The following is a 7,500-nucleotide window of genomic DNA, read 5'->3' as shown; positions in this document are numbered from 1 at the left end:
AGCCATGGAAAGGAGTAAGACTGATTGGATGAAGATAGCAGGAAAGCAGAGGTTTAGAGGAACGAAAAGCATCTCCATTCGCTTATCTGAAATTCCTACCAATGATTTACATAAGTATCTTTATCCCTATTTTATTATATAATATTCGAAAACACCATTATCACTTTATATCTGCCTGACTGAGATTTACAAGGTGACCATAGCTTGCTTCATACCAACAATCTCCGTGGGATTCGACCCTTACTCACGTAAGGTATTACTTGGACGACCCAGTGCACTTGCTGGTTAGTTGTATCGAAGTTGTGACAATCATGAATTAAGATCAGAGCACCAAGCTTTGGAGCCATTACCAGGATTTGTTCGAGCCTGGACATCACAATTTCGTGCACCAAGTTTTTGGCGCCGTTGCCGGGGATTGTTTGAGTTTGGACAACTGACGGTTCATCTTGTTGCTCAGATTAGGTAATTTTCTTTTTGTTTTGTTTTCAAAAAAAAATTTTTCAAAAATCTTTCAAAAATTCCTCACTTGTTTTCGAAAAAAAAAAAAATTTTACTAAAAATAATGTTTTCAAAAATAAATTATTCTATGGCTTCAAAATTTTTAAGAATGAATTCCAGTGTTTCATGAAGCATGTTGAAGCCTATCTGGCTGTAAAGCCATACCCAAACTGCTTTGGGATTGGCTAATCACTTCAGTGGAGTCATGCCCAATCCTTCTGGATAGGGTATGTCAGGCTTGTCATGTCTGAATTACACTCATATTTTTATTAAAGCTTGGCTGGCTATTAAGCCATGCCTGACCCTTTGATTGGAGCTTTAAGACTAACATGGCAAGATTCCTGGAATTCATATTAAAAATTTTGAAATCCTTATTTTTATTTTTCACAATAATTTTCGAAAAAAAAATAAAATAAAATAAAAATCCAAAAAAATTAGAAAATCATAAAAATAAAAAATATTTCATGTTTCTTGTTTGAGTCTTGAGTCATATCATAAGTTTGGTGTCAATTGCATATGCATCTTGCATTTTTTCGAAAATATCATGCATTCATAGTGTTCTTCATGATCTTCAAGTTGTTCTTGGTAAGTCTTCTTGTTTGATCTTGATGATTTTTTGTTTTGTGTCTTTTCATGTTTATCATATGCATTCTTGAATTCTTAGTGCGTGAGCATTAAAGAATTCTAAGTTTGGTGTCTTGCATGTTTTCTTTGCATTAAAAATTTTTCAAAATTGTGTCTATGATGTTCATCATGATCTTCATAGTGTTCTTGGTGTTCATCTTGACATTCGTAGCATTCTTGCATGCATCACATGTTTTGATCTAAAAATTTCATGCATTGCATTTTTTTTTGTGTTTTTCTCTCTCATCATAAAAATTCAAAAATCAAAAAAAAATATATCTTTCCCTTTTTCTCTCATCAAATTCGAAAATTTGGATTGACTTTTTCAAAAATTTTTAAAATCAAATTGTTTCTTATGAGTCAAATCAAATTTTCAATTTGAAAATCTTATCTTTTTCAAAATCTTTTTCAAAAATCAAATCTTTTTCAAAATTATTAGTTATTTTCGAAAATTCCAAAAATATTTTTCAAAAATCTTTTTCTTATTTTTATACCAAATTTTCGAAAATAACATAATCAATTAATGTTTTGATTCAAAAATTTGAAGTTTGTTACTTGCTTGTTAAGAAAGATTCAAACTTTAAGTTCTAGAATCATATATTGTGATTTCTTATGAATCAAGTCATTAATTGTGATTTTAAAAATCAAATCTTTTTCAAAAACTAATCTCTATCATATCTTTTCAAAAATATCTTCTTATCTTATCTTTTTCAAAAATATCTTTTCAAAATATCTTTTCTAACTTCCTAACTTCTTATCTTTTCAAAATTTGTTTCAACTAACTAACTAACTTTTTGTTTGTTTCTTAACTTTTTCAAAACTACCTAACTAACTCTCTCTCTCTAATTTTCGAAAATATCTTCCCTCTTTTTCAAAAATTTCTTTTTTATTAACTAATTATTTTTATTTTTAAAATTTAAAAAAAAAAAAATTTTTTTCGAAAATTTCTAACATTTTTCAAAAACCATTTTTCAAAAATCACTAACTCTTTTTCAAAATAATTTTCAAAAATTATCCCTCCCCCATCCTATTCTATTTATTCATTCATATCCTAACATCTCATCTCATATCTCTTCCATCGGTACAGTTGTGTTTCTTCCTTTACATCACATTCTTTGTCTCCCCCTCTTTTCTTCCACTCACAAAGGAATCCCTATACTGTGGTATAAAGGATCTCTATTATTATTATTATTTTTCTGTGCCTTCTTCTTTGTCATATGAGCAGGAGCAAGGATAAGAACATTCTTGTGGAAGCAGATCCAGAACCTGAAAGGACTCTGAAGAGAAAATTAAGAGAAGCTAAAACACAACAATCCAGAGATAACCTTTCAGAAATTTTCGAACAGGAAAAGGAGATGGTAGCCGAAAATAATAATAATGTAAGGAAGATGCTTGGTGACTTTACTGCACCTAATTCCAATTTACATGGAAGAAGCATCTCCATTCCTGCCATTGGAGCAAACAACTTTGAGCTGAAACCTCAATTAGTTTCTCTGATGTAGCAGAACTGCAAGTTTCATGGACTTCCATCTGAAGATCCTTTTCAGTTCTTAACTGAATTCTTGCAGATATGTGATACTGTTAAGACTAATGGAGTAGATCCTGAAGTCTACAGGCTCATGCTTTTCCCTTTTGCTGTAAGAGACAGAGCTAGATTATGGTTGGATTCTCAACCTAAAGACAGCCTGAACTCTTGGGATAAGCTGGTCACGGCTTTCTTAGCCAAGTACTTTCCTCCTCAAAAGCTGAGCAAGCTTAGAGCTGATGTTCAAACCTTCAGACAGAAAGAAGGTGAATCCCTCTATGAAGCTTGGGAAAGATACAAACAGTTGACCAAAAAGTGTCCTTCTGACATGCTCTCAGAATGGACCATCCTGGATATATTCTATGATGGTCTATCTGAGCTATCAAAGATGTCACTGGACACTTCTGCAGGTGGATCCATTCACCTAAAGAAAACGCCTGCAGAAGCTCAAGAACTCATTGACATGGTTGCTAATAACCAGTTCATGTACACTTCTGAAAGGAATCCTGTGAGTAATGGGACGCCTATGAAGAAGGGAGTTCTTGAAGTTGATACTCTGAATGCCATATTGGCTCAGAACAAAATATTGACTCAGCAAGTCAATATGATTTCTCAGAGTCTGCATGGAATGCAAGCTGCATCCAACAGTACTCAAGAGGCATCTTCTGAAGAAGAAGCTTATGATCCTGAGAACCCTGCAATAGCAGAGGTAAATTACTTAGGTGAACCTTATGGAAACACCTATAACTCAACATGGAGAAATCATCCAAATTTCTCATGGAAGGATCAAAAGCCCCAACAAGGCTTTAATAATGGTGGAAGAAACAGGTTTAGCAATAGCAAGCCTTTTCCATCATCAACTCAGCAACAGACAGAGAACTCTGAACAAAATGCTTCTAATTTAGCAAATCTAGTCTCTGATCTATCTAAGGCCACTGTAAGTTTCATGAATGAAACAAGGTCTTCCATTAGAAATCTGGAAGCACAAGTGGGCCAGCTGAGTAAAAGGATCACTGAAATCCCTCCTAGTACTCTCCCAAGCAATACAGAAGAGAACCCAAAAGGAGAGTGCAAGGCCATTGACATAAGCGCCATGGCCGAACCTGTGAGGAGAGGAGAGGACGTGAATCCCAAGGAGGAAGACCTCCTGGGACGTCCAGTGATCAATAAGGAGCTTCCCTCTGAGGAACCAAAGGACTCTGAGGCTCATCTAGAGACCATAGAGATTCCATTGAACCTCCTTACACCCTTCATGAGCTTTGATGAGTATTCCTCTTCTGAAGAGAATGAGGATGTTACTGAAGAGCAAACTGCCAAGTTTCTTGGTGCAATCATGAAGCTGAATGCCAAATTATTTGGCATTGATACTTGGGAAGTTGAACCTCCCTTGTTCATCAATGAACTAAGTGATCTGGATCAACTGACATTGCCTCAGAAGAGACAGGATCCTGGAAAGTTCATAATACCTTGTACCATAGGCACCATGATCTTTAAGGCTCTGTGTGACCTTGGTTCAGGAATAAACCTCATGCCCCTCTCTGTAATAGAGAAACTGGGAATCTATGGGGTGCAAGCTGCTAAATTCTCATTAGAGATGGCAGACAGCTCAAGAAAACAGGCTTATGGACAAGTAGAGGACGTGTTAGTAAAGGTTGAGGGCCTTTACATCCCTGCTGATTTCATAGTCCTGGATACTGGAAAGGAAGAGGATGAATCCATCATCCTAGGAAGACCTTTCCTGGCCACAGCAAGAGCTGTGATTGATGTTGACAGAGGTGAAATATTCCTTCAATGGAATGAGGACTCCCTTGTGTTTAAAACTCAAGGATCTCCCTCTGCAACCATGGAGAAGAAGCAGAAAAAGCTTCTCTCAAAGCAGAGTCAACCAGAGCCCCCACAGTCAAACTCTAAGTTTGTTGTTGGGAGGCCACAACCAAACTCTAAGTTTGGTGTTGAACTCCCATATCCAAACTCTAAGTTTGGTGTTGGAGAGTCTCAACAAAGCTCTGCACATCTGTGAGGCTCCATGAGATCTCACTGTCAAGCTATTGACATTAAAGAAGCGCTTGTTGGGAGGCAACCCAATGTTTATCTAATTCTTATTTTTATTGTTTTTCATGTTTTCTTAGGTTCATGATCATGTGGAGTCACAAAATAAATATAAAAAGTGAAAACGGAATCAAAAACCGCAGAAGAAAAATCACACCCTGGAGGAGCATCTGTCTGGCGTTCAGCGCCAGAACAGAGCATGGTTCTGGCGCCGAACACCCAAAATGGGCACCTTCTGGGCGTTGAACGCCAGAACAGGCATGGTTCTGGCGTTCAACGCCAGAAATGGCACACAAATGGGCGTTGAACGCCCAAAATGGCCACCAACCTGGCGCTGAACGCCCAGAGTTGGATACAAAGGCATTTTTACATGCCTAAGGGGTGCAGGGATGTAAATCCTTGAAAACCTCAGGATCTGTGGACCCCACAGGATCCCCACCTACCTCCACTCAATTCTTCTCACCACTCTCTTTCACACAACCCCATAAACACTCTTCCCTAAAAAACCCCTCACCAATCACCTCAATCTCTCTTCCCCACTAAACCTTCACCACTCACATCCATTTCCTCTTCCCCATAAACCTACCTCATAAACTCCACCTACCTTCAAAATTCAAAACCAATTTCCCACCCAAACCCACCCATATGGCCGAACCTTAACCCCCCCCTCCCTTCCCTATATAAAGACCTCCATTCTTCCTCAAATTCACACCACACACCCCTCTACACTCCTCTTGACCGAAGCCACATCTCCCTCTCCCTCTCCATATTTCTTCTTCTTCTTCTTCTATTCTTTTGTTTATTGCTCGAGGGCAAGCAATATTCTAAGTTTGGTGTGGTAAAAGCATAGCTTTTTTGTTTATCCATTACCATTGATGGCACCCAAGACCGAAGAATCCTCTAGAAGAGGGAAAGGGAAGACAAAAGCTTCCACATCCGAGTCATGGGAGATGGAAAGATTCATCTCCAAATCCCATCAAGACCACTTCTATGATGTTGTGGCCAAGAAAAAGGTGATCCCTGAGGTCCCTTTTAAACTCAAAAGAAATGAGTATCCGGAGATCCGACATGAAATTCAAAGAAGAGGTTGGGAAGTTCTAACAAATCCCATCCAACAAGTCGGCATCCTAATGGTTCAAGAGTTCTATGCCAATGCATGGATCACCAAGAACCATGATCAAAGTAAGAACCCGGATCCAAAGAACTATGTTACAATGGTTCGGGGGAAATACTTAGATTTTAGTCCGGAGAATGTGAGGTTGGCGTTCAACTTGCCATACATGGAAGAGAACGCACGCCCCTACACAAGGAGAGTCAACTTTGATCAAAGGTTGGACCAAGTCCTTATGGACATATGTGTAGAAGGAGCTCAATGGAAGATTGACTCCAAAGGCAAGCCGGTTCAACTAAGAAGATTGGACCTCAAGCCTATAGCTAGAGGATGGTTGGAGTTTATTCAATGCTCAATCATTCCCACTAGCAACCGGTCTGAAGTTACTATAGACCGGGCCATCATGATCTATAGCATCATGATTGGAGAAGAGGTGGAAGTTCATGAGATCATACCTCAAGAACTCTACAAGGTGGCTGACAAGTCCTCCACCATGGCAAGGTTAGCCTTCCCTCACCTCATCTGCCACCTATGCAATTCGGCTGGGATTGACATAGAGGGAGATATCCTCATCAAAGAGGACAAGCCCATCACTAAGAAAAAGATGGAGCAAGCAAGAGAGCCCAGTCATGGAGCTCAAGAGGCGCAAGAAGCTCATTTCCATGAGATCCCTGAGATGCCTCAAATACATTTTCTTCCACACAATTATTGGAAGCAACTAAGGGTGGAACATTAAGAGCACTCCATCATCCTTCATGAAATCAGAGAAGATCTAAAAGCAATGAAGGAGGAGCAGCAAAGACAAGGAAGAGACATAGAAGAGCTCAAGGACATCACTAAGGTGGACTCATTCCTTGTTCTTACTTTCTCTGTTTTTCATTTTCTATGTTATGTGCTTATCTATGTTTGTGTCTTCATTACATGATCATTAGTAGTAGTAACTATGTCTTAAATTTATAAATGTCCTATGAATCCATCACCTCTCTTAAAAAAAATGTTTTAAATCAAAAGAACAAGAAGTACATGAGTTTTGAATTTATCCTTGAACTTAGTTTAATTATATTGATGTGGTGACAATGCTTCTTGTTTTCTGAATGTATGCTTGAACAGTGCATATGTCTTTTGAAGTTGTTGTTTAAGAATGTTAAATATGTTGGCTCTTGAAAGAATGATGACTAGGAAACATGTTATTTGATAATCTGAAAAATCATAAAAATGATTCTTGAAGCAAGAAAAAGCAGCAAAGAACAAAGCTTGCAGAAAAAAAAAATATAGGCGAAAAAAAAAATCGAAAAAAAAAAGAAAAAGCAAGCAGAAAAAGCCAAAAGCTCTTAAAACCAAGAGGCAAGAGCAAAAAGCCAATAACCCTTAAAACCAAAAGGCAAGGGCAAATAAAAAGGATCCCAAGGCTTTGAGCATCAGTGGATAGGAGGGCCTAAAGGAATAAAATCCTGGTCTAGGCGGCTAAACCAAGCTGTCCCTAACCATGTGCTTGTGGCGTGTAGGTGTCAAGTGAAAACTTGAGACTGAGCGGTTAAAGTCAAGGTCCAAAGCAAAAAAAGAGTGTGCTTAAGAACCCTGGACACCTCTAATTGGGGACTTTAGCAAAGCTGAGTCACAATCTGAAAAGGTTCACCCAATTATGTGTCTGTGGCATTTATGTATCCGGTGGTAATACTGGAAAACAAAATGC

The 7,500-nt window shown here is 38.1% G+C and overlaps 1 non-coding gene across 1 annotated transcript; it reads right to left on the bottom strand.

The window, feature by feature from the left end:
* Positions 1 to 2,873: 2,873 nt before the first annotated feature.
* Positions 2,874 to 2,977, bottom strand: LOC148577212 (small nucleolar RNA R71). Its single transcript, XR_015903630.1, has one exon. It is a non-coding gene; the product is annotated as a small nucleolar RNA R71 (small nucleolar RNA).
* Between the last annotated feature and the right edge of the window lie 4,523 nt (positions 2,978 to 7,500).

This window comes from Arachis ipaensis, chromosome B1, assembly GCF_059453495.1.
Source record: "Arachis ipaensis isolate K30076 ecotype BB chromosome B1, ASM5945349v1, whole genome shotgun sequence".
NCBI lineage: Eukaryota > Viridiplantae > Streptophyta > Magnoliopsida > Fabales > Fabaceae > Arachis > Arachis ipaensis.
The sequence above is the reverse complement of the archived record's forward strand: the minus strand, read 5'-3'. Positions and strand labels throughout refer to the sequence as shown.